The sequence below is a fragment of the Callospermophilus lateralis genome, chromosome 14 (assembly GCF_048772815.1).
Source record: "Callospermophilus lateralis isolate mCalLat2 chromosome 14, mCalLat2.hap1, whole genome shotgun sequence".
Classification (NCBI taxonomy): Eukaryota; Metazoa; Chordata; class Mammalia; order Rodentia; family Sciuridae; genus Callospermophilus; species Callospermophilus lateralis.
Window position 1 is genome coordinate 25,036,787 of NC_135318.1, and position 27,747 is coordinate 25,064,533.

Genomic DNA, 27,747 nt, shown 5'->3' on the forward strand with positions numbered 1-27,747 from the left:
AGCCCAGCGCCTGACCTGAGCTGGCCCGTCGGTAAGCTGTTACTTCCGTTCTTACCCATGCAGGGATGATGCTTGGGAGATGTATTCCTTAATAGGTGTCCACAGTGATTTTCTCTAAGATGATGGATTTCTAGGTGCCTTTGTTTTTTCTTACCTGTATTTTCTTACAATTCATATGTTCTCTCTTTCTCTTGGGAAGTCAAATAAGGGGAAAAAAAGACGTAGTTCACAAAAATCCCTCTTAACTTGCATATCAGACTTGCTCATAGGACTTGCTCATTTTCAGCACAAGAGAAGAAAGGACAGAAGCCTTGCAGAGCCAGAGCTCTGCCTCCAATGGAAGAAAGACTTGCTCCACCTTTGATGAAGCAGCCCATCCCCCACCCCCAGCCCTCTAAAAGCTACTGCAAGCAACCTGAAAGGGACAGAACTTGCCACTCAAACCAGGGACCAGGATCTCAGGAGGATTTCTGTTTCCCTGCTTCATCCAGAATGAACATTCGTAGTAGCAGAGTCTAAAGAAAGGACACAGAAAAAAGTGTATGGACTGGAGACTTTGGGTTAATGACTTTTTAAGTGTGGAAAATTTTCCCCCAAAGTGCTTCCAAGTATAGAAAACTCACATAAACGACAGGGGCTCACAGACCTTGGCGGCTGCAGTAGCAGGGGTCAAAATGAGGAAGGAGAAGGAATTCCCAGTCCCCAAGACCCCCCCCCCACACTGTCTCTGGGCTTCTGTGCTAGCAACAGTTTCATATCTGCACCTACCCAGGGGCTCTTTAGATACAAAGAGGGATTGAAGTGGGAAATAAAATGTATCCCTTGTTTCAAAGGTCACTGACAAAGTCCCTAGAATTGATGGCATTTCTCTGGCTCTTCTTCTGGACCAGGCTGTTCTGGAGGCTGGGAATGTGCCAGTCCCCATGTTGTTTTCTCTTGGGTCTCTAAGGAGGTTTATTGTCTCGGGTTTGTTGATGCTTGTCAATTATATGCCTTGGGCACTTAAACTCCTTGTTATTGGACCAAACAAACAAACTAAACCCTCCCTGATCACTGTGACTACGGTTACCAAGATCAAGGCCTATAATTGTCAGGTTGCTTCCTAAGCCAAAGGCTGCTCCATTCCTCCCGGTTGTACCATCTTTAGCATCCTGACAGCTGTCAGTTCTGCATCCCTGTGAGTGGAGGAAATCGGAGGGCGTGCCCTAGATGGAAGGGCTGTATCTTTTTTTTTTTTTTAAGTGGGGTAGTATTGGGGATTGAATTCAGGGGCACTCAACCACTGAGCCACATCCCCAGCCCTATTTTGTATTTTATTTAGAGACAGGTCTCACTGAGTTGCTTAGCGCCTCACTGTTGATGAGGCTGGCTTTGAATCATCCTCTGCCACAGCCTCCCAAGGTGCTGGGATTACGATGTGTGCTCTTGTGCCTAGGTAGGGGCTGTGTCTTTTTAATTCCTAAACCTTGGTTCCGGCCTTGGCCCAGAAAGGATACTCAAAGACACATCAAGAATGCTCAAGTGGATGACAGTTATGGCCATAGGATCACAGCTGCCAAACAGGTAAACTGACACTCTGGCTAGTGCTGAAGCACAGGTACCCCTCAGAGACTCCCAACGTGTTTCTTCAGAAATCCTCAAAGAGGCCCCAGAGGAATCCTGGGCCCTAAGCAAGTCTCCAGAACAATGACTGGATTTTCTGGCCTGCACAGATCCCTTATCTAGCATCAGAGACCGAACGACTGCATCTGGACATGGCTACTGATTGATGGCCTAGATTTTCTCTTCGCCATTTTCTCCCTCTCATTTTATGAACATGGTAGGTAGCACTCCTCTCCTGAGGCTTCCAGGGAGCCTAGGCTTGTGTTTTGACTCAGAAAGTCCTAGAAGAGTAGAGGAAAAGGTCACCATGTTATTTTAAACTCAAACTTGATACTTGGGTGTAGTAATGACCTGGCATGCAAGAGTTGAGAAATAACTCCCCACTCCCCTTTCCATGGCTCAGGCCTCACCCACATGTCCCTGTTGGTGTGGGCTCTACATTTTGAGAAAGTTTAAAGAACCATACCAACAAGATCCCAAGAAGAAGGGAAAGGATGGAAGCTGTACAAAGAGAAAGGTTGGAAATTGGGCCTAGGCAGGATGCATAAATGCATTGTGGTCCCTAAGCTTGGGAAGAAAGCAAGCCACAGGACAATGAGATCTCTGTTTAGGTTAAAAAAAAAAATTGGCTATATCCAGATTGCTGATCTGTTTTCTCTTGTCAGCTAATTAAGTGATTATTATTTATATCCCCTGAGGATCTAGCTTGAGCAGTACAAGCACTGAACAAGAACATCTTAGGGGAGACCTTGACAGTTCAGTTCTTGGGAAGAAACCTGAGGGACAGATTCAACCCCATGGCCCAAGCAAACAAGGGCCTGTCAGGTTTCAGTGGTACTTCCAGAGCCTAACTGGTGACCTCAGGTCTAAATAAATCATGGGGAGTCAGGGTTTCATTTTAGAGAGGATGCTTGGAAGACATGCTGGTTGAGAAAAAATTAAGGAAATGCCTCATCTTCAGGTCAGTTATTTTTTGAATAAAGGCTACAAAAGAAACCCCCACACCCCAACTTCCTGCAGTAGTCTTAGGAACAATAACCACTTTCTTGTTTAAGGATCCTCTTGCCTGGAGAGAGAGGGCTGTACCAGGTGTCTTCTAAAAGGTCCACTTCTTTTCATGTGCCTCTAGTGTAGTAGAACTCTGAGGGACAGAAATCCAACTATGGCTAGCTTGGGCAAAGACAGATGTTCGGGGTTTCCTAGCCAATCTTCAAGGTGTAATGGTGTGGTTGGTCTGAGGACACCTGGAACCAGGGAGTGGCCTGCCATCATGCTCTATCTCCCTGTCTCTCCATGTTGGCTTCAGATTTTTGTTTTTATTTTCTCACGACAGAGAACAAAGCCACTGAAAAGCCTGATTTTACATCTCACTCTCCACTATTAAAGAGGATCTGCTTCTTTCCTTAGTTCCAAGCCAAAACATTCCAGAAAAGGGTTAGGTCAAGTGTGTTCCTTCAAGGGCAGGTGGCCAGGGCCTTCACTGCGAACCATGTACTTGGAGCAGAGGAAGAAACAGATCCATGAAGAAGAACTGAGCAGACACAGTCATGGATGCCCAGCATGGTACCACACAGATGTGTGAGGTAGGTCATGGACCTGGGGGAGCAAAGAGGAAGAAATAGAAAGAAGGTGGGAGTGGAGTGGGGAAGGGGTAGGGAAGGGTGGGGAATGGTCATTCCATAGCATAAGCAAGTTAACTGAAAGGACATTCAGTTCTACTCTTGAACAAAGATGCCTCGGGCCATACACATTTCTTGCCAATTTCCTTTCAACCTTAACTAATAACTTTTCCTCTTTAAGTTCTATCTGAGCAAGTTGGCAAAGTGTAATAACACTTTCTGTTTATTTGTGCTTGGTATAGCTGGAAAGATTCCTGTAAAGGTTTTTTGTTCTCATCATTTTGTCTATAAATTTCTACCCACATGAACCCTCTCTTAATAGGCTATCTGGGAAGTGGTAATACTTGTCAGGAGTAACTATGTCTTTTTATTTGGTGGAATGTTGTCTTCCAACTGTGAACTCTAGCTGTGAGTGCAATGGAAACATGTTTGCCATTAAAAGTGGACACAACAGGGGCTTCATTTTTCTAGAATGGACCATGAGCCTGACAGTGGTGGTAACAAGAGGATGCAGTGGAGATGATCAGGACTTTGGAGCTAGAAAGACTAGGATTTGAACCTAAGGTGTAAAATGAGTATGGAGTGTAACAGAGGCTATGATGTACCACCTAGCCCTCCTTCCCTACTATGGCATTCACGCCCCCAGCTGCCAAGGACATTGACTGCCAGTGGCCCATAGCTGAGTCCCTTCTGGGGCATTGCCAAGAGTGAGGAACCACCTCACCTAAGATTGCTCTTTTACCCTGAATGGACTGGGATGATTCAGGGGTTCAGAAGCCCAACAATGATACCTCAGTTGAGGGAAATTCTGAAGGCACCCAGCTCAGATCCTGTGGATCTGCCATGGTCTATGTTGTGATTGTACCAGTGCATAATCTCTCTGCCCCATCCCATTTCCTTTCTCTCTAAAGGTGTTTCAGAGAGCACTCCCAGCAAACCCCCTACATGTAAATTTTGATCTCAGCTTTTAAGATAGATACCTACCCTATACGAAGTTTTCTCCTTGGGATTAAAGCCAACACATGTATTGAGAAGGTGCTCAGTAAATTATTATTATGCTTTTAAAGCCATGATCCAGGTAGTCCAATTTCAGAGTTAAGCCACAATTAAATAAAATGCAGTATATTTAACCAGAATGATTTCAAAATTATTCCAGTCCTTTATTTATTCTATTAGGAGCAAGACTCTTAGTTGCAAGGTACAGAAAAGCATACCTATATATGCATATGGTTGGTAGGGAAGGTTCATGAATCTATATAAAGTTCAGAAATAGACTTTTATGTATATCTGGATCCAGGGGCTATCAGCTATAGCCAGAGTCATCTGGAGGTACTCAGGGACAATAACATACCTGAGTCTTTATTCCTCTCCATGTCAGGGCCACTTCTTCTCCTTGTGGTCTAATGCTATAGCTAGACTTCTTCTGAGGTAGCTCAGGGCTCTTAAAAGTGCAATAGTCAGTGCCATGTATTGACATGCAGCTTCCTATGGTCTGACACGCCATCTTAATGTTTGGCTTCTAAATCTCAGAATGTCACTTCTAACACCTTCTGTAAGTATGGTTCTTCAAACAGGACCAAAAAGGTACTATGGAGGCTGAGAAATCCAAGATCTGCAATTAATGAGCTGGAGACCAAGAAAAGACAAAGCTGTAGTTTCTGTCTAAGCCCCAAAGACAATTGTGTAAGTTCTAGTCCCAAATCTATCAGGCTTGAGACCCAAGAAGAGCTGATATTTAAATTCAAGTCCACAGGCAGGAAAATACTAATGTCCCAGCTCTAACACTCAGGCAGAAGGAGTTCCCTCCTTACTTAACCTTTTTATTCTATTCCAGGTCTTTAAAAAAAAAATCTTCTATTGATTAAATCAAATCATGGGCCAGAATAACAAGACAGAAAACCAGTGTGGAAATAGAAAACCTGAACTACACTATAAACATATTGGATTTAACATACATCTGTAAAACACTCTATTTAACAACAGCAGAATACATTTTCCAATGTACCTGTGGAACATTCTTCAGGATAAATCATATGCTAGGCCATAAAACAAGCCTCAATAAGCTTAAAAAATTGAAATCATACAAATCTCCAATCACAATGGAATGAATTTAGAAACCAGTAACAGAAAGAAATTTGGAAAATCCCCAAATATGTGAAACTTGAACAACACACTTCTAAATAACGAAAGGGTCTGAAAGAAATCACAAAGGAAATTAGAAGATACTTTGAGATAAATTTAAAAATGAAGATACAGCAAGGCAAAACTTAAGGAATGCAGCTAAAGCAGTGTCTAGAGAGAAACATATAGGTGTAAATGTCTATATTAAAAAATGTTTAAATCTAATGTTTTACCTTAAGACACTGTAAAAACAAACAAACAAAAGAGCTAGTTAAACCTAAAGCCAGCAGAATTTAAAAACAATGAAATTTAGAATGGGAATTAATCCAATATAGACTAGAAAAGCCATAGAGAAAATCAGCAAAATGTGAAGTTGGTTCTTTGAAAAGATCAATGCAATGAATAAACCTTTAGCTAAACTGACCAAGAAAAAGAAAACTAAGATTAGTAAAACTAGGAATGAAACAAAATATTACTATCAACTTTACTTAAACAAAAAGGATTATAAGGAAATCTATTAGCCATTGAATGCCAATAAATTATATAGATGAGATGAGACAAATTCTTAGATGGGACGGACAAATTCCTAGAAAGACACAAGCCAATGAAACTAACTCAAGTAGAAACAGAAAATCTGAATATACCTATAAAAGTAAAGTTATTGAGTTAGTGATCATCATTGTGTTCTCAAACCTAAATGCCTTCACTGGTGGGTGAATCTATGGAACATTTACAGAAGAATTAATACCTGTTCATGAACTCTTCCAAATCACAAGCCAGCTCTGTACAAGAGTAAGAATATCAGGTATTCACTGGGGATCATCTTTGGAGATCAGCTCCCAAAGTCCACCCTGTGCAAGCCAGATAGTAAACATAATTTTGGCGTGAACCTGGCTACTTCCTGATAGTCCCTTGGCCAGAGGTTTTTGATGTTCAGGCTTTGCATCTTGGTTAAACATGAAGTCCTTTGAAGAAATAACACACTACAACTTGAATCAGGGGCTGGGGATGTGGCTCAAGCGGTAGCGTGCTCGCCTGGCATGCGGGTTCAATCCTCAGCACCACATACAAACAAAGATGTTGTGTCTGCCAAAAGCTAAAAAAAAAAAAAAAATATATATATATATATATATATATATATATATATATATATATATATTAAAATTTTTCTCTCTCTCTTTCTCTCTTAAAAAAAAAAAAACTTGAATCAGTCATTATGTCCTTATAAAACCAAGGTTCTAAAAAATGTGATACCTAGTGATGTAATAAAAGAATGAGATATTTCAAAGCTTGAGTTGGACAAAATCAGATTAAGAAACATCCACATTTTAAGATTCCATAGGGCCAGGCTTGCTAAGTCCATCGTAAATAATAGCCCTGTGTCTATCCTTGAGAGGGTCTACATTAGGAATCTAGTGTCCAGTCCAAAGCCATAAAGCTAGAATAGCCCAATTTTGGACAGGTACCAGCAGGAAAAGAATGGTTTTGTAGGCATCAGAGCCTTCCTAGTGCCTATAATCAGTTCTGTAGTATGGCCTGCGATAGCCTCCTAATGGACTCTCAGGCTACACTTACTAGAACAAAGATTCTATCCTATTCCCTAAAGATGGTGCTTCTCTTAGAGATTGGAGGACATGAATCTTTGGAAAGTGCTCTATAAATATTGGCATCATAGTTGTGTTGACTTCAGTAACCCAAAGCTATGGCAGAGGAGCCAAAGGGTTCAACGAAGTTGGCCAGGTTGATGGTTGTTCTGTTTGATTTCAGAAGGCAAACGATTCCCTAAGTGCAATTGGGAATGAAAACCCTAAACAAAAACCATGGCTTTCCTCTTATGTGGAGGTCTCTCGTTTATACTCCATATTTGGTCTTACCTGTACCTAGCACAGCCTTTGGCAAGAAATGTCGTACTGAATCAATTAAAGTTTTAAAGTGGCTTGCTTAACTCCAGTTTTCTGCACACGTTCAGTTAGTTAATTCCATTAGCAAAGGCTGTTGATGGCTTAGGAGAAATTGCAGGAGTTCATCTCTGGCAAAGATTCCTCATTTGTAATGTTGGTGGTTACCGCACCCAGGGTTTCCAAGTTAATTGGAAATGGTGGTGTGTAATTTCGTTGTGGTGGTGGCTGTAGCTGTTAATTTAGCTGATTTAAATTCCATTAAGGTTTTAATGGAAACAATTCCACACTAATTAGCCAGGCACCTCCTTTTGCTAGGAGTTGATTTCAGGGAGGATATGTTGGGTACTTCCTTCACTGGGCTTCTTAAAGCAAACTCTGCAAGGGCACCCAGCTCCAGCTCTGGCTGCATTTGACATCTAGAAACAGATATTCAAAACTGCTAGTGTTTTTAATCAAAACCAGAGTCTAGCCAGTGAGTGAACACTAGAACTGCTTGAATTTTGTTTTTCTAGCTGCATTTCCAATGACAAAATATTGAAGGCGTTTTGTTTGTTGGCTCTTCCCCAGAGATCTGCTAAGATAAGATGAAAGCTTTACAATGCTGTTTCAAAAGAGAAGTTAGCATCTAGAAGAATCTTCTTTTTTTAAAAAAACAATAAAGCAAATATTTTCCACTTCATTATTTTATTAAGACTTCAGTGATTTTGAAAATCTGATATTTTTGTCTGCTTATTCTTGCAGACTGTGGTTTTTCTAAGTTTTCCATAGGACTGTTCAAGCTGATCAAATAGTCCCATATTCTGAAATATTTACAAGGCACAGATTATGCTCCAGCACAGTCGTTTCCCAAGGCCTGGAGCTGGGCTCAGCCCAGTTCTGTGGGAATAAACCTGAGACCCACTATCCCTGCTGTGGACAGTTCTGGTAGCCTCTTTCCCTCTTGGACAGTTAACTCTATGCCACACAGCCCCCAAACAAAAGCTTCCTCTATGGGGTCATGGCCAACTGGAGTTAATTGTAAGCTGCACATTTGGCAAATTTCGTAGAGATAAGAGAACTCTGCGATAGCATTTCCTGCGCCAGCACAGTCTTCGCCCCTTGCAGCAGAATCTGGTGGGAGTTCCTCCTCCCGGGTCACCTGAGTAAGAACGCACGGCCTGTTAATTGACTGCTTTCAGGGGCAGCTCAGATGTTGGCATAGCTTTAATCAGTGTGGGAAACGGAGTCTGGAGTCAGCAGGTTCCCTGCAGAGGTGCGAGGGGCATTACTGCATTACTGCACAGCAACAGAAGGGATCCCAGCACCCAGGGGGTGAGGGTGGGGTTGGGGGAATCCACTGCAGCTTCACAGCCACATCCCATGGCCTGCCTGGGGTAGGGACTCCTCTTCTAATTCCTCTTTTCATCAGGCCATTAGTCTTTACCTACATGCTTGTCTCCTTTCAAAATTCAATGTTTATCTTGCAGACCGTGGAGATCTAAGGATTAACACTTCACTATACTGTGGAAAAATAATTTGTTCTCATTCTCTTGTTATTCAAACATTTATTTCCTGTCTATTCAGGGATCAGATAGATTAGATTTTCTGGGATAACCTCACTTAAAGAAATTTGGATATTTTCCATAAAGGTAACTTATAACTATATATTAAAATGGTCTTAATACTTAAGTTCTCATACAAATTAGGAAAACAAGGTGGGGGGGCTTGAATTATGTGTTTCGATTTGGTTATTTGATCTCCTGGATTGTGTGTTAAAGTCTTTCTTGGGAGCGGTTATGAATAAGCTGTGATTCTGACATGTGTTCATTGTAGCAGAAGGTGTCTATACCAATAACTTTTTGTGTGTGGAGGGGTGGAGGCTGGGATTAAACCTACAGTCTCATGCATGCTAGGCAAGCACTCTACCATTGCAGTACCTCCGCCATCCTGCTGCCAGCCCACCAATAACCCTAATAAAAGGTGGAAAGAAACAAGGAAGAAGACACTGGGCAGTTCAAGAGAAGAAGATTACCTGGATCTGGAAAGGCCACCCAGAGGAAGCACTTTATCCAGTGTTAAAGGACACAAAAGCTTTGTAATAGCAGAGGCATGTGGTTGGGTGTTAGAGGCAGGCGAACCCTATGCAAGAACCCACAAGGAATGGTAATGGAGTTCGTGTCATGCAGAGGTGGGGGAGTACAGTGTGACAGCAGAAGAACTGACAATTTGCCAACACCCCCAGACCAGGGAGACTGGACATCATGCAGTCAGTAGTGGAGGAAGGGTAGAGCTGAAGGTCATAAAGATAGTGGGACACCATCAGAGAGGCTGAGATGGTGGTCTGAGTCTGAGTAGAAGGCTGAGGACAAGAGGAATGCAGGGAACTAGGAAGGCCTATGGGACCTTCCCTGGTGTGCAGCAAATGGTCAGGGCCCTGCGAAGGAGGCAGAGCACTGTCAATGGAATTTGTGGTCTTAATGGGGAAGGGTGTTTGGCATCTGATAAAGTATGTGCTATTTATTGGTTTGGTTTTTTGTTCTTGTGGTGCTGAGGATTGAACTGAGGGCTTCATGCACACTAGGCAGGAACTCTACCACTGAGCTACAGTCTCAGCCCTGATGTTATTGGTTTGGAAAAACCCTCTGGCCAGGGAAAAGGGACTCTGGGTGAGTTAGTGCTTCTAGATTTTAATGTGTGCACAAACTATTTGGCATTTTGTAGAAATAGGATTCTGCATTTCTAACAAGCTCCCAAGTGAAGTCCACGCTGCTGATCTAGGGACCGCTCCGAATAGCAAGGAGCTAGAACTACTCAGATTGGCTGGTTTTAGGCAGAGATCTATAACAGCTCAAGAATCTGTGAGACAGTGACCCAATTGTTTCTAAGTGTTTTCATTTCTTTAAATCTCATTCTAATTGCAGCAGGAAGCTGGCATGTGGTTAAACTGGTATTTGTATTTTAAGTTCTAATTTGACCCCTGGAAACTGTAGCCCTCTCCTCAGGAGGTGTGTCAACAGGCTTTCTGGATGTAGACCTTGTAAGCAACCAATCAAGACAACCTACTGTCCTCAGTGTGGTGGGAGGCAGTGGGATACTTGGAAGGGGAAGTGGATCCCTCTGTTGTTCTAGGAGCCTCTTTTCTGTATTTGGGGGGCAAGGGGAGCAGCTTTGGGACTCTGCAGACATCAAAGATGAAAGGATACTCATCAGGGGTGGTAGAGCCTCAAGCCCATCCTGCCAGTGTCTACAGTCAGTTTGCAGCCTGGGGGCTGCCTCGAGGTGGCGTGGGCCTATGTTGACCACTCAATGGCAGCAGGAAAGCAGGCCATATTTGGGGTGGGCCTTGCAGGCTAACAGCCCCTCTGGCTTTGAGCTGCTCTTCATGGCTCAGGGGAGCACTGCCCATTCCCTGTTACTCCATGAGGTGTTCATTTGTGGGGAGGCCAGCTATGGCTTCATGCCAGCTACTGGCAGCAGACCCTGGCCTGTGTGAGTCAGGAGAGCTGACCTTGAGCTCCTCCTCCTGATTCTAGAAAGGGGTGCACATGCTGATCAAGACATTTTGGGTCATCTATTTATTAAATACAAAATAACCGTTGTTCCTCTTCGTCATCTTAAGCCACAAACAAGGTCATATTTCTGTCCAAGATCAGTAGGACCTGAACTGCCATTCACAAACATGGGTCATTTTAAGTTGTCCTTCTTTCTTCTCTTGGAACATGTCAAGCTGTTTATTTGCTTAATTTGGCCCTGGCCCTACCTAGCCTCACCTCTGAAGTCAGAGGTCCAGGTGGACCTGGTGAGGTTGAAGAGGACTGGACACCACCCCACCACAGCAGGGTTTGAGGTCCTGTGCATAGCCCATGTCAGTGTTGTCTGGCCTAAGCATCCTGTGGGTTTCCAGCACCTTCGGGAGCTGGAGGTTCAGTCTCACTGTCTCATGGGATTTTTGCTTAAAGTTCATTGCTTTGCAGAGGGAGGCTGAGAGGCCCCAATGGACAGAGCAGCTTCTTGGGGGTGGGGATGGATAGAGTGGTTCCCTCCCAAAGCCCAGGCCACACGGCTTCTGCAGCCATTTGGTTTTCACTCACACGGGTCAATAATGTCCGAGCCCTGTCACATGGCTCAGAGCCCCCACCACATCGGTCTCCATCCCAGTTCACCCTAGACAATGGAGTGAACTGGCATTAGGACTGAGGTCAGGGACACCTTTCTGGCTTCCCTCTCTCTTGTAATGAGTCTCTCCTGGTTGGGAAGTTCCTTGGGATCGTTTTCATGCATTGATCAGGAGTTGGGCCCAAGCTGTCATCAGATATTCTAATAATTAGAAGGCTGATGTAACGTGAAGTTCTAGATTTGAAAAACAACGGTTCAAATCCCAGCTCCGCCTAACGTACACACAGCTTGCTGATCAGGGCCTACATTCTGGGGCCAGGCAGACTGCCATCCACATTCCATATCCTTATCATCTTCTTGTGGGGCCTTGGGCAGGTCATGCAATCCCTGGGTTCCCTGGCCATAAAGCAGAGCTGATGAGATTCCCCCACAGGCTGCGGAAAGAAGCCAGCACACACCTCACACTGCGTGTGGCACACGGGAGGCACCCAATAAATATTAGCTATCACCATGCAATGATACTTATGTAATAAGTAAGAAGTTGTGGGTTTTATTGGAAACAAAATAAGTCTGTCTGCTTCTTAGTACCCGTGTCCCTCTGGGAAGCCAAACCACGAGCTCATAAATGCTGAGCACAGCGTCCACCTGGTGGCCGCATCCCCAAATCTCTCATCAAAAACCTGGAGGAAATGAAAAGGCTTGTAATTTATAAACCCAGGCTCCTCCAGGGGCCAGCAGAGGGGCGGGCAGGTGAGCACACTCTGGGGGCCTCAGTGGGGGCCGCACAGGCGGCCAGGAAACAAAGCCCCACTTTGTCCTGTGACTTGGCTGTGCTTTTTGTCATAATATTGAATTAATTTTGAAATTTCAAATAACACTAAAGTAAGATATTTATATCTAGTAGAGAAGTGAGAACGGGTTAAAAAGGTTGAGAAAGTATCTATAACCTAATTATAATTAGAAGGCTGATGTAACATGTGGAGGTTCTGGACCCAGCTCTGCCTAATGTTCACATGGCCTGATGATCAGGGTGTACATCAGGGTAGATACTCACAGGAATGTGACAAGCACAGGAGGCGAAGGCTCAGCACTTTCTGCTCACCCTGCCAAGCGCCCACCCATCCCCAAGGTGGCAGTGGGTGGGTGGAGCCCACCAAGTTTGCCTAATTGGAAAAAGCTGGCACATGCACAGGGCACTTCTGTGCTCCAAGACCCTTCCTTTTGCTTTATAATGCTAATGAATGAAACATGAACAAATATTCATTAGAATACATGAAACACGATGCCCCTTCATCCTTGGGCTTCCATTATTCTTCCAGTTAGCCCTTCAGATGTGGAGCATACATCCTTTATTCATTCTGAGGAGTATGTTTGCTGCCCTGCCTAAATAAAACTCCTTGGTGAATCTTTTCTCCTACTTTTATTTATTTATTCATTTTTTTATGCTTCAGACTTAATAAAAATTTTAAAGTTAATAAAAGTGAAAAATGTACTTGTAGAAAGGTGCACAAGTATATAGCTTATTGAATTGTTACAAAGTGCATTTGACCAATTACGCCCAGAGTATTAACACTGACCCCCACCCCATCCTCCCTCCTAGCTGTTAATGACCCCCGGAGGGTGAGCACAATCCTGGCTTCTTGCGGTACCAAACCATTTTGCTTGTTTTTGAACTTTATGGAAGTGAAATCATACAAGATTTCATATGGGAGATATATGGTTATGTTAGGGAGACTCATCCATATTATTGGCTGATGTTATAGATCCTTCTTTCTCTTTGTTGTATAGTATTCACTGAGTGGTTCTTCATGATTGGAGACATCACCAGGGGAGGTGGGCATGTGTTCCCTGATGGGATTGGTTCTAGGAATGAGCATGTGACCTAGGTCACTCAGTTGGGTTTTCCCAATGGGAAAGCCAATAGGCATCTCTCTCCCTCATGAGAGCAGTGTATCATGGTAGATTCTGGAGTCTTGCTGTGTCGGGTCTAGTATGCATTACTTAAATTTTATGTCCCATCTTAGTGTCTGTAAAAAGAAATAATAATAATAGCACCTACTCCATAGGGATATTGCAAAGATTAAACTAGTGCTTAGAGTCATACCAGCCACAGATCAAATGTTAAAGGATTTCTACTCCTCAACTATGAAGGCACGAGTCTGGAATCTGGTAGCCACTGGGCTGCCTACAGTATGAACACCTGAGGTCCTCTGTGCACTCAGTGTCCATCTTGCCTCCAGCCTTTGTACCTAGTCTGTCAGCTTCCCTTTTATTCCCACAGAAACTTCCATCCCTCTTTTGTGTCTCAACCCAAAAGGATGGACTAATGTCCTATGGGTGGCCGTTCCATTGTCACCCAAGCAAACACCATCCCTATCCCCCAGCTGTACCACAGCCTTTCAAGGTGTGTTCTGCAGACCCCCAGGGGAGCCTCCTAAGATGTCATTCACCTTGTTCACCAGGTTGTGTTTGTACTGAAGCTACAAAGGCATTTCTCTGTGAGGAAACTGATAGCTGCTTAGCTCGAATAGAGATATGACATCCAATGGTAAGGTTAAATATCTGTTATCCAAATGCGTGGAACCTGAAGTGCTTAAGATTGCTGAGATGTTTTAGTTTCAGATTTTCAGCTGAGGGATGCCTACCCTGTCCTAGTGGTTACTGGATTCTTCCTCACAGCATACTCACTGGAGAAAGGAAGGAGGGAGGGAGGGAGGAAGAAAGGACCAGTTTCATTTAAGAATTCTTTTGACGAAGCAGTAAGAGTTGTTCATTTTTGACCCTTGAAGTCATGTTTGTACAATTTCAAATATCATGTGATGAGATGGAATTATGCATGAGACATGTCTGTCTTGTTCTGATAACCATTATCTACTCTCCATTTCTAGGAGAGTTTTTTAAATGAAAAAAAATTTTAATTCCATATATAAATGAAAAAAATATCATAGAATTTGCATCTGAAACATCCCCTAAAAATCCATGCATTAAGGCTGGACCTCAAACCATGGTGCTATTGGAAGTGGTAGAACTTTAAGAGTCTAGTGGGAGGTCTCCGGTCGTTGGAAAATGCTTTAAAAGAACAGTGGAATACTAGCCCTTTCCTCTTTTCTCTTTTTTTCATGTTCTAGCCATGAGGTGAACAGATATGTTTTACCATGATGTGTCCCCTACCCCTCAGAGGCTTAAAAGCAATGTTTCTACCTAATCCTGGATGGAAACTCCAACACTATGAGCCAAAATAAACTTTTTCTCTTCATAAGTTGATTTATCTCAGGTATTTGCTACAGTAATGGAAAGCTGATTAACACACTGAAGTAGGAGAACACCCTGGGTGAATAAATTATAAGCTGAATTAGCTACTTTTTCCATGGAATCCCATTAATACTTCATGGAACAACTGACAGACCATGGCTATGTGGACTTGGCTAGTAGGCAGATATTTTCTTGAAAATGAAGAGAGCCTGTCACATTAAGGAAAATGAATGTCACTACTTATTGCCAAAGAGAAAATTTGAACTTTTTTGGTGTGATGCCGGGGATCAAACCCGAGGGTCTCACACATACTAGGCACATGCTCTACCACTGAGCTGCCTGCCTAGAATCGAAACTTTTAAGTAAAGGTTAAACTTTTAGAAAACATGTAAATGCCACCATGAGCTGAACAGAATCTCACCCCTATTGAGTTTTCTGGTGAGGTAGGTGAAGATGTTAATGAATGTGATTGAGCCAGAATCTTATGTTTCAATCTTTAATTAATTAATTAGACTACTAATGATATATATTTATGTGACATAATGGATTATTTTAATATATGCATACATTGTAGAAAAAAATCAAATTAATTAATATCTCCATGCCATTACCCACTTTTTTTTTGTAGTGAGAAAACTAAGAATTTTCCTAGCAGTTTAGAAATACCCAACATGTTATTTCATTATCACCTGAGCTGTGTAATAAATCATGAAAACTTATCCCTTCTGTCTGAGACTTGGGGCCCTTTGACCAACACCTCCCCCTCCCCCTTCCCCACCTCAGCTCCTTGCTCTGATAACCACTATCTGCTCTCCATTTCTAGGAGAGCTTTTTAAAATCCCATATATAAATGAGGTCATAGAGTATTTGTTTTTCTGTGCCTGTCTTTTTTCACCACACACAGTGTCCTCCAGGTTTCATTCATGTTGTCACAAATGACAGACTTTCCTCTTTTTGAAAGGCAGAGTAGTGTTTTGATGTATGTATATACCACGTTTTCTTCCATTGATGGACAGGTACGTTGTGTTCGGTATCTATATTGTGGATGGCGCTGAAATAAATATGAAAACAAGAGTGTAGGGGTCTCTTCTTTGTACCAATTTCAGTTCTTTTGGATGTACACCTAGTAGTGAGTTAGTTGGATCACACAGTAATTCTATTTTTAGTTTTTTTGAGTAATCTCCACACTGTTTTCCAAAATGACTATACTCATTTACATTCCCACCAATTGTGGGTAAAGATTCCCTTTTTTCCACATCCTCACTGGCATGCTTTTTTTTTTTTTGGTGGGGGGGGAGTTTATAATGGCCATTATAACAGATATGAGATAGTATGGCGGGGTTTTTTAAAAATATTTTTAAATTGTTGACGGACCTTTTATTTTATTCATTTATTTGTATGTGGTGCTGAGAATCGAACCCAGTGCCTCACATATGCAAGGCAACTGCTCTACCACTGAGCCACAACCCCAGCCCGATATGGTGGTTTTAATTTGCATTTCCCTGATGATTAGAGGTGTTGAATGTTTTTTTTTTCATCCATCTGCTTGCCATTTGTATGTCATCTTTTGAGAAATGTCTATTAAAGTCCTTTGCCCATTCTAAAAATCAGGTTGTTTTCTTGGTATTGAGTTCCTGATATATTTTGGATATTAGTCCCTTACTAGTTGTATGGTTTGCAAATATTTTCTCCTAATCTGTGAAACTCTCTTGTTTCCTTTGCTATGAAGATGCTTTTTAGTCTGATGTAATTCTCCTTGTCTAGTTTTTGCTTTGTTGGCTGTGCTTTTAGGGTCCTATCCAAGAAATCACTGCCCAATCATGTCCCACTCTCCACACACCCCTTCCCCTGTCCAGGCTGTGGCAGTCCTGTTCCTAATACCATTGCCTTTCCACCCCTCGTCTTCCCCTGCTCCAGTTACTGTCCTGCACTTTATCCCTAGACTCACCCACCATTACTGATTGACAGATGAATCAACCCCGGGGAGAAGGAGCTGGGCTGACTTCCAGAACAGCTGCCTCTGGGCCACAGCTATGGAAGATTACACCTGCTAGCTGTTGATTTCTTTGCTTAGGGGTCCAGGAGGGATTTGGATGCTAATAGTAGGAGGCTGAAACCAATTCAAGAAGGGGAGGCTGGGGCCCTGGAGAAAATGGTGGGGCAGGTCTACATCTCAAGGCTCCTGTATGCACATCTGCCTAGAATTCCATGTTGGGAAGCAGTTGTGAAAAGGAGAAGGGAAACAGGAATGTTTGCTTCCACATTGTGGGGGTGGGGGTGGGGCAAAATCCCTTTTATTTGGGGCCAATAACCTTTTTTTGGGTTATTGGCCCCAGTATAATGTTATTATTTCCAGCTACAATGATTATAACTTAGGGCCCACCATAATCTCACATCTTTAGTTTGAAGGGGAAACGGCTTGCTTAGCTTTCAGCAAATCATAGCATTTATATTAAGTTCGAATTGATCTTTGACTAATATTATTCTGTAGCAATTATTTTTAAGTACATTTTCAATTTCCCTTTGAAGATTATATTTTAAGACATCTGAATCTCTTATGTCTCTTTATTTTTTGCTATAAATTTTTAAATGTATTGTTTTGAAATATAACTTTAGACTCAAAAGAGTACAAAATAATAGGTGTAAAAATAATGCAGTGGATAAATGCTTCTGTATCTGTCACCCAGTGTCATTTGATCATAACATCTACATAAGCAGAGCACATTATCAAAACCAGGAAATGAACATTAGTACAACATCATTAACAAAACTACAGACCTTATTTTATTTTATTGCCAAAAAAGAAACAATCATGTGCTATCTCTTTACAGTTGCACTCCATTTATCTTTAAAATACAGCTTTTGTTTTAATGTAAATTATGCTTCATAAAAATATCTAGGATTTGAGTCACTGGAGCATAGTGTCATGCCGACAGTGAATTGTGTGGGATTTAATATCAAGGAGCTATAAAGGCCTTTGTGTGGATGTCAACTTGGAAGCTCTCTTGTTGGGTGATCTTAGGCAAAGAACGTGACCTCTCTGAACTGTGGTTTTGTCTTCTATCAAATGCAATTAATAATACCCTCTATGTAGAAAGGCTAGAGGGGTTACATACAAAGCATATGAAGTGATTGTTGTATCACAGGGGCACTGTCCATAGTCAGTGTCTTAGGGCAGGTAACCTAGGAAACAAACTCAGAGATGGAGATCTGCTTGCAGGTAGTTATCTGGGGAGTGCTCATGGGATTCACGCCTGTGAGTTGGGAGGGACGAAGGATCCGACAGAGGGAGAAGTTGAATTATGGTGCAGGTACAACGTGCGGCCTCAGCTCATCCTAGGGGGAACTGGGATGGTTCTTCAGAGTTGGCCAGGCCTTTGTCCCCCCTCACTGAGCAGCCACTGTGTGTGAGCTGCTCTCAGGGAGGGGCTCACTTGGCTGCCATCAGCCCAGGGAAAGCCTGGAGTTGAGACTCTGCCCTGAGTCTTAACAGTGATCTGGCAGCTGCGGGTCTCCAGCAGAAGGGGGATCTGGGGGGTGCATCCAGGCAGCCACCATAGTCACTATTATGGTGATGGCCTTGAGGAAGGGGGACATCAAAACGGGAGACAATTAATCATCAGCTTTTCATCTTCCCCAAGCTAGCCACTTAGCCCAGGCACATGTGGATGGCTTGATATTCCCAAAGAATGACTTCCTTTTCTGTTTTAGGGCCTTGAAGAGGATCTGTTTACATGTTCCAGAAGAGCTAATTTGGGGGAGAGAGAAAAAAAAGCAAACAGATCCTATTTGCTTTATAGCTGCTGAAGGGAATTTCCTAAAATTCTTGTTGCCAGTTCTGTAAAAGAACCCCATCTTGTACAATCCTGCCCTATAGGAGGATTGCCTCGAAGTGAGCTGTGGAATCAGACATTTAGTGCCTTTTCAAGAAATTCCCTCTCCGGCTGCCAAGGACGAGTTGGTATCAGTAATATAAAGTGCTGTGCTTGTTTAATAAGAGCTGGAAGTCTCCTGGAAGGCTCTGAGCCAAGCCTATGGGCAATACCAAAGAAGGATGCCAAGTCTCTGATTAGAAAGGTTTATTTGTACCTTTTCTCTCTGTAAAAACCAGAGAGTGGGATTTGGAAGCACCATAATAGGGCTGCAAGTTCCTAGTCGATCTCCCATGAATCCCTGCAGACCTAGACTCTGATGGCTGCTGAGCAAGGTGGTGCACAACTGTGATTCCACTACCTTGAGAGGCTGAGGCAGGAGGATTGTGAGTTGAAGGCCAGTCTGGGTGACTTAAAGAGAACCTGTCTCAAAATAAAATAAAAAAAGCCCAGGGATGTAGCTCAGTGGTATGGTGCTTGGCTAATATGGCAAGGCCTGGGTTTAATTCCCAGCACCATGAAGGGAAAAGAAAAAAAGACTCTGTGTAATCTTCATTTAATACAGTTTGCTTTATAAGTATTGCAATGTCACGTGTTCTTTTATAAGGGAAAGACATTAGGGTGCATGAGTTTTTCTGATCTGTTAAGTCTCTTTGGAGAAAACGTCTTTGGCCAGTAATCGAAGCAACTGTATGCCTTCATTTACTCATAAATAAAGATGCAGCCCACAGCACATAATAGTGAAATAACAACATCAAGAATTTTCATAAATTGAGAGGATTTTTTTTTTCTGCCAGAAAGCTTGATAAATACTTTTTGTCTTTCTACAATCACCATCTGGGTATTTGAGGAACACACTCCTCAGAGCTGAGGTTTATTTAACCTGCAGAGTGCTGATCACTTCTCTCCTTTTCCCCTTTCTTTCTCTGTCTTACTCTCTGACCAAGGGAGGAGAAAGTCCATCACCCCAGGGGAATTTAAGTGGCCCATATCGCCCTGTGTCTTCTTGCTCCTGGGAAAGTCTGGGGCCAAGAGGCAGATCTGATTTCTCTTTGTATCCCCACAGGGTCTTGGACAGATAGTTGGAATCCAGTAATGGTTAGAGACTGGATGGACTTTTCTGTTACCCCTTATTAACAGTGTTAGAAAGTGAAGATATGAGCTAATCAGCAGTGACAAACTACAAATTAGTCATGTTTAGAGGCAGCAGGTTTTTGATGGTTACATCAGCCATCTGGGTTCATTCCTAGAAGCATTACTGAGCAATTTTGCTTTTTAAATCAGAATCTTTGATGAACTCATCTGTTGGATGGGTTAAGATACACTGGTCTGGGAGACAGAGGAAAATTGGGTTCACAGCCAGGTGACCTTAGGAATGTGGCCAAACCACCTAAAGGCACAGTGTCTCCATCAGTTAAGTTGGTTGATACTAACATTTCCTCTTCCGTACGCTTGTTTTATGGGTCAGATGAACTAATGCTGGCCGTGCTGGGCTCAGTACAGACACTTGTCAACTTAGGGATCGGTTATGCCCAAGAAATTTGTCATAAGTTGGAAATACTGTAAGTTGAAAGCATATTGAGCATCCTAGCAGCCAGTACCCCTCAGTGTTGGTAGGTGGCTGATTGCTTCCCAGGCTGACTGGGAGCTGCTGATGAAGCATCTTGAGAGAGGATTGGGCCACATATCATAACCCCAGGGGAGACCAAAATTCAAAATTCAGAATATGGCTTCTGCTGAAAACGTATTGCTTTTGCACCATTGTAAAGTTGAACTGGTCTAAGTAGGGACATCTATAAATGGTGGCTGTGGTCATCACAAGGGTAACCATATAATATGGCACCAAATCAAGATACTTGGAACAGCAGAGAAGAGCATAAAAATAATTCATATGGTAACTTTCCTGAAGACTTTACTTATTGGCCAGTAAATTCATTTCTTATATTGGTGGACCTACAAAGTAGTTCCATTCAGAAGCTATTTAAAAAAAGTTTTTTTTCTAGTTGCTGATGGACACAATACTTTATTTATTTATATGTGGTGCTGAGAATCGAACCCAGTGCCCCATAATGAGCCACAAGAAGCTATTTTTAAAGATAAAGTTATTTTAAATAAATATCATGTATCTATGTATATTCAAGCAAATTTGAAATTTTTATGTTCATTATAGTAATATTTAAAAAGTTAGAATAATTATTCTTGATATGTATTTGTATACTTTGAACAGTTTCTTGGTTAATTTGTCATGATATTTTTTCTTAAGAATATATGTTTCAGTAATTTTACATTTTTTCTATAAAATTGCTGCAATTGAGGATTAATAAATTTGGAATTGTTGAAACTTCCATTGATTCCTTCCTGTAGACCATAATATATTTAGAGAACACTCTACAGGTGTGCAGGGATGTTGTAAGATGAGAACAATTCTGCAAAATAAAGGCTATCTTCAATTCTTATTTTTTTTTCTATTTGAAATAGAAAATAATTCAACCTGCATATTTTCTCAGGTAATTTTGGCTTCTATTCAGAGTGCCTTTCTTTGATAAAAATGTCTATGATATAACTTGCCAATAAGTTGTCTCTATTTATAATTCTTTTGAATGGTTCACCAAATTTAGATGATTCATAATTGTAGGCCTTCTCAATTACATTCTATTCTAGGTCATAATTTAAATTTATCCAAATAAAAATAGGAGTACCATCAAAATATTCTTCTCACAGGTTGAGATAGTTCAGGATACATTATAGGATTTCAAAATTAAATATTAGGCTTCATTGACTTCCCTCCCCCACTTCCCCCTTGGTTTCTTTTATTTATTTATTTCTGTGGTACTAAGGATTAAACCCAGGGGTGCTCCACCACTGAATTACATCCTAGCTCTTTAATTTTTAAAATTTTAAATCTTTTTTTTTTTTTTTTTTTTAATTTAGATAGGTTCTTGTTAAGTTGCCCTCCTGGCCTTGAACTTGTGATCCTCTTGTCTCAGCCTCCAGAGTAGCTGGGATTATAGACATGTGCCACCAGACCTGGCCAGCTAGGGATAGCTTAATGATAATCCCATAGTGGGTGCTAGATGTCAATAAAAATTTTATGCAGGTTACACACTTATTATAATTTTGATATTTAAAATTTTTGCTGAATATGTCCTTCAAATTTTCAAGTTGATCACTGCCAAAAGGGTTTATTACAAAAGAAAAATGTTGCCAAACAATGCAATAAATGATATTTGTTGATAAACTACCTGGATAAAGTAAATGACAAAAACCACTGTAAGCAAGAACATCCAAACTTTAGTGTGTGCGCTCTACTCTATGATGGGCTGGGCAGCCTTTGTTTCCTGCACATCTTTCACTTAACCTAACCTCTACTTTCTCACATTTTCCACTGATCCTGCTGATGTGTGGCCAGGCAGCTTCAGGGGCCTCCCAGGTCACCAAGGACCAGTGACAGGTAGCTGGCAGCAGGGTGAGTCCATCTCCCTCCACCACTGGATTCCTAGGAACTCAAGGTCGGGCATGCTGCACTTTATCATGCCATCCTGAAAAGAAGTGCTCGCTTCTCAGAGAGCAATTGAGGAAACAGAGAAGGGTGCGGCTGGTCATCCTTTAGCTTTTACCAGTAGTTGAAGTGAGAACTCAGTTTATTGCACATACGCCTCATCACTATTCAAGACCTGGTGAAGGTTCAGAAAGTCAAGCAGAGATCAATGAGCCCCAGCCCAGTTATTAATAATGTTTTGCTTTATTTTTTTTTTTTTTTAAATAAAAGATTTGATCTGTGCTAACTGCCTGGGACTGTCCTGGGAAACGTGGATGTTTGGTCACCCCAGGAACCATCTATTGCTTTGGCTATCTAGGACTTCCTGGTGAAACTTACTATTGTGATAATTTTATGAACGACTTTAACATGATAAAAATAACCTGGTATTTAAATATAAAGGAAAGAATGAAGTTGGTGCCATCTAGAAGTGACAATGTAAAGCTAAAAGATGATTGGCCCAAATTATATTGTTATATTGTATGTATATAACTACAAATTCCACCATTATGTACAACCATAGTGCATGAATAAAAAAAATGTGGATGAAAAAAATGACAAATGGTGCCGGACATGGTGGCGCATGCCTGTAATCCCAGCAGCTCAAGAAGTGGAGACGGGAGGATTGCGAGTTCAAAGCCAGCTTCAGCCAAAGTGAGGAACTAAGCAACTCAGTGAGACCCTGTCTCTAAATAAAAGACAAAATAGGGCTGGGATGTGGCTCAGTGGCCGAGAGCCCCATAGTTCAATCCCTAGTACCAAAAATAAATAAATAAATAAATAAAGATAAATGGCAACCCAGCGGGCTCATTCAGTATCCAAACCTATATCTCCTGGAAGCCAAAACTCAGGGATAAATTCGGATCATTTTCTTACTGGTCTGGAGTCATTTTCAGTTGTAACAGTCTGGGTTCTTGGGGGTGGGGGGGTGAAAGAATAATTTATCTTACTCTTGCTTCCTAAGTCCAGGGCCTACATAAGTCTGGGCCTATAGCACTATGGTGCCCTTTTAATTGTGCCCCAAGTGAAGTTTCAGGAAACCACTTTCTTTGCAGGGAGGGATGTTAGATGTCCAAAGTTGTATTGGAGACCAGCTGTATACAAGTTGTGTAAAGTTTATTGTCTGAGGGCTTCATCACCTGTAAAATGGCCCTCCCAGCAAGGGCTGCCAACACATCTGGGTCAGAACAGCTGGGAACAATTTTTAGTTGGAAAAATAACTTATGTGAAAAAGGAGCATAAACTTTCATCATATACTGGCTGGTTGTAAACTAAGGCATGTCAGGGAGGAATGCTAATGGCTTGTATTTCTATTTGGTTGTAGGCAGACTTTTCTGGGGCACATTTCCCAGGTGACAGGTCCCTATAATAAAATGAACTGGATCACCTTATTAGCTTTCCTGAGTCCTTTACTAGTGGATTTTGGGAAACAGATGCAAAATATTTAACAAAACTTATGGATAGCCTTGTTGGGGCTTTTCCACAGGACCCCTAGCTATACAATGTGCCAGTAGGAAAAGAATGTCAAAATCAACAAGTGTGACCTAATGCAGACGAAAGTCTCCTTCCTGACTCTCCCATAGTGCCATGTAGACTTGTGGATGACTGTGACTGGGGATGTCTAGATAGGAGAAGACAGCAGAGAGGGCACTGTCCAGAAGCAGAGTAGAACCATATTTAAAATTTGGAATCACTTATAGTTTGAATCATCAGATATCCTGCTCTTTCTCTGGTTGAGAAAGCAAAAGAACTTGAGTGGGCCTTAATCCACAGAATGTTTGAGAAATGGAACTAAATGTGGTTCTTGTAAACTTGATCTTGTCCACTCTGAATGTGCTTTCTGTTTGCCCAAAAGCCATGATAAAAGGTTGGTTTTTAAACTTTTCATTTGATGATTTAACTATTCTTCAAATATTTTTTATTTCTAATTTAAAATTTTTTTATTGTGGTAAAATGTAAAATTTTTTATTGTGGTAAAATAACATGGGGCTGGGGTTGTGGCTCAGTGGCAGTGTGCTTGCCTAGCATGTATGAGTTACTGGGTTTGGTTCTCAGCACCACATATAAAGAAATAAAATAAAAAGGTCCACTAAAAAAATAATAAATAAATAAATAAATGTACATAACATAAAATTTACCATTTTATTCATTTCTAAGTGTACAACTACATTTCATCAGGTACATTTTCAATGTTGTGTAACCATCCTTTTCTATTTCTGGAAGTTTCTAATTTTTTAAAGTTTTTCAAGTTATAATACTTAAGCATTAACAGGGGGAAAAATATATGATTTTGCTATGATCAAGCAATAGTTTGCTTTCCTCCTTCGAAGGAATGTAAACTATTCCTGACAGTAGCTTTTGTTAGGTTTGTCTATATCTGTCCACAAATTGCATTCTACCCTTTTCTAAACTTTGTTCTTATTCTAGGATGGTTATAAACCCAGGAACAATTATAAAATTCTATAAATGCTCTAAAGAGAAATTTCAGCAGGGATTGTGTGGCTGACATGGGAACTATGAGAAACTGTATAATATTTATATTTCAAAGAAAAATTTTCAAGCCCCACAATGATTAGGTATGACTAGGTGGGTTAATAGGGAAATGGAGAGGAGTTTAGTTTCTAAACTTCTTCAGTTCAAATTACGTATGATATTTTATAAAGTGAAGATCCTTGTAAAACAAAATCTTGGAATATACATGCATTAAAGAAAATTGACAAAACACAGACCTGAGTAATTTTAGAATTTTCAGCTTCCTGAAGTGTGTGACATTCAGATTTAGTCACTTTTCTGTTTACAGAACATTTGTCTCTTTTAAATGTCCCAAATGAAACTATATAGACTCTCTCACCAGCACAACTCAGCTGCAGGTAGCAGCAAAATCTTGTCAAAGTCCCATTTAGAGTATTTATGGTCTATTCTTAGTCCCAACTCTTGCACAGTTGCAAAAGGCACAGATTTGAAAGCTTTAGTTGTAAATGACCCCTAGAGAAAATAATGGAGATGGGGCTATTGGTCAAACTTAGCAGTTTATTTTATGAGTCAAATAGAGATATCATTATAATTATATATGATGCAAGTTTGGCAAAATGGTAGCATTTGTTAAATCATTATGTTTATACGATATGGTTTTATTCTCTCTTTTGGGGAGTTAACAGGGCTCCTTAATCCCAAACAGTTGTATCTGCACATCTTTTGGAAAAAAAAAATTAATTGTTGCTTCCAGCCCACAGCAGGATCTCATAACGTTGCTCCAGAGGCTCTCCAACTCACAGGGAAAGAACATTTTAAGCACGGACTCAAGATTGTCCCCATGCTGTCTGGTTCAGAAACTATAGTGAGTGAATGCAGAAAATAAATTGTTCTGATTCTTTAGAGCTTTGAGGCTTTGAACAAAATAATGAATATCCCTTAGTAATTAACATGCCTTGTTTGTTTTTAGTTCTTTTGAGTGTAATCAGGGAAAGGAATGGAAGGGAAAGAAGTACTCAGGAGGCCCCAGAAGCACTTTGGCACTCACCAATGCAGCCAGACGATGAATAACGCAGTGGGGGTAGGTGGCTAAGTGGGTCCTATTTGTGTGTTATTCAATAACACCAGGAAACATGCTTTAGTTCAAAGCACTGGTTCCCTTCAAGTGTCTCCAGTCAGCATCATATAGCTTTACAGAATACTTTTGGAAATGCTAGAACCATTTCAATGTACCAAATGTCTTTGAGTAGTTGTCTGAACGGATAAAGCGAAGGAAAGGAAGAGGGCAGACAGAGGGCATCTGACCACAAAGACCGAGCATTTCATTGGTTTGCAGAGGAATTTCTTGGCGAGTGTGCCTCTGGGAAGTGGGGTGGTTTTTAGCCAATTCCCAGGCATAGATGTTCTTAATAACAAAGAGGCTTTGGGGCTGCTATATCAGGGAGGGTGCTTTGAGCTGCAAGTAACCACAGACCCCACTCAGGACGGCTTGAGCCTGAGGTGATTTATTATCTGGTGTAACAAACCCTTGAGGAGCCTGCTCCACTCAAGGCCCACCAGGGTGGGCTCCCTTGTCTGTGGTTTCTGGGTTTGTTCTCTTCCCTGTATTGGCTTCATCTTGCAGCAGGACTGAGCATCACATCCATTCACAATGGTGTCTTATAGTCTGCTTGGGCCAGCTCTGCCTGACAAGGGGGAAGGTTCCACACCAGCCCTGCCGTGTACTACCTATGGAACCTTTTTGTAATAGACACTGCTTCCTCAGGTGTTGTGAGAATTAAGTGAACTAATATTTAGAAAGTGCTTAGAATAGTTTCAGGTCTATGGTAAGCCCCCAGGAAGTGCTATTCAGTACTATTTTGACCATTTACTACATTCCTAACTTCTGTCAGCCTCATTTTCCTCTTTTGTGAAACGGGGACCATGAAAGCTCTATATACCTTTTTGAGGATTGAATGGACAATGTTTGTTCCATTCTTGCGACGTCAGGCAAAAGCGGTAAGAGCCTTGTCAAAGGTCACTACAGGGTAGGGGTTGTGGCTTAGTGGTGGAGTGCTTGCCTCACTTGTATGAGGCACTGGGTTCGATCCTCAGCACCACACAAAATAAATAAATAAAATAAAGGTACTGTGTCCATCTACAACTAAATATATATATATATATATATATATATATATATATATATATATATATATTTAAAAAGTCACTATAATTTTATATCTATTTTCAATGTTTTCTATTTTACAAAGTTATTCTAACTCACATAGAATATTTGATCCCCACAATAACCTAGTGAGAGAGTAGGCCAAATATTGTATCCCCTTGATAGCAAAGAAAATGAGGCACAAAGCAACTAATTGTGCTTGCTCAGCCTCACTCCATAGGCAAATGGTAGAGCCAGAAGTCAGCACAGCAGTTTCTGATGATTCCCAATGCAGATAATCCACCCTGTAAGCATTTAGGCAAAGACTTCATGGCGGGAGGGGGCTTCATTAAGCAACGTACAATATTAATTCAGGAATGAAGTTCTTACAGAGACTGAGATGGAACATTTCTAAATGAGATGGTTTAGGGGAAAGAGGGAGGAAGTGACCAGGGTAGGACATAACACTTTCAAAGAAGTGCTCTTAAGGGAAAGGAGAGAATGATCTGTGTGGTACTGGATTTGACTGGAGACTTGGCATAAACTCATGTCTAGCTTAGCACACCTACAGATGGCCACATGTAGAAGTATTTGAGGCTTTGTGTAAATGCCCGGGGTAGTGTACCACATACATTTCTTTGTTCTGTCAACTCACAGGGACTAGAAGCAACAGTACCCCAGAAGCAAGGAGCACACCAAGTACCCAGATCTTGGTTTCTTTTTCTTTTTAAAATTTTAATTAGGTATATATGACAGCAGAATGAATTTTGATCCATTGTACACGATTGCAGCACAACTTTACATTTCAGTGGTTGTCCATGATGTAGAGTCATACCATATGTGCAGTCATATATGTACCTAGGGTTATGATGTCCATCTCATTGCATCATCTTTCCTACCCCCATTCCTCCTCCTCCCCTCCCTCCCTTTTCCCCCAACAAAGTTCCTCCATTTTTACCATGGTCCCCCCGTTATGGATCAGATCACTTATCAGAGAGAACATTTGGTCTTTGGTTTTCTGGGATTGGCTTATTTCACTTAGCTTGATATATTCTCCAACTCCATCCTTTTACCATCAAATGCCATAATTTTATTCTCTTTTAATACTGAGTAATATTCCATTGTGTATATG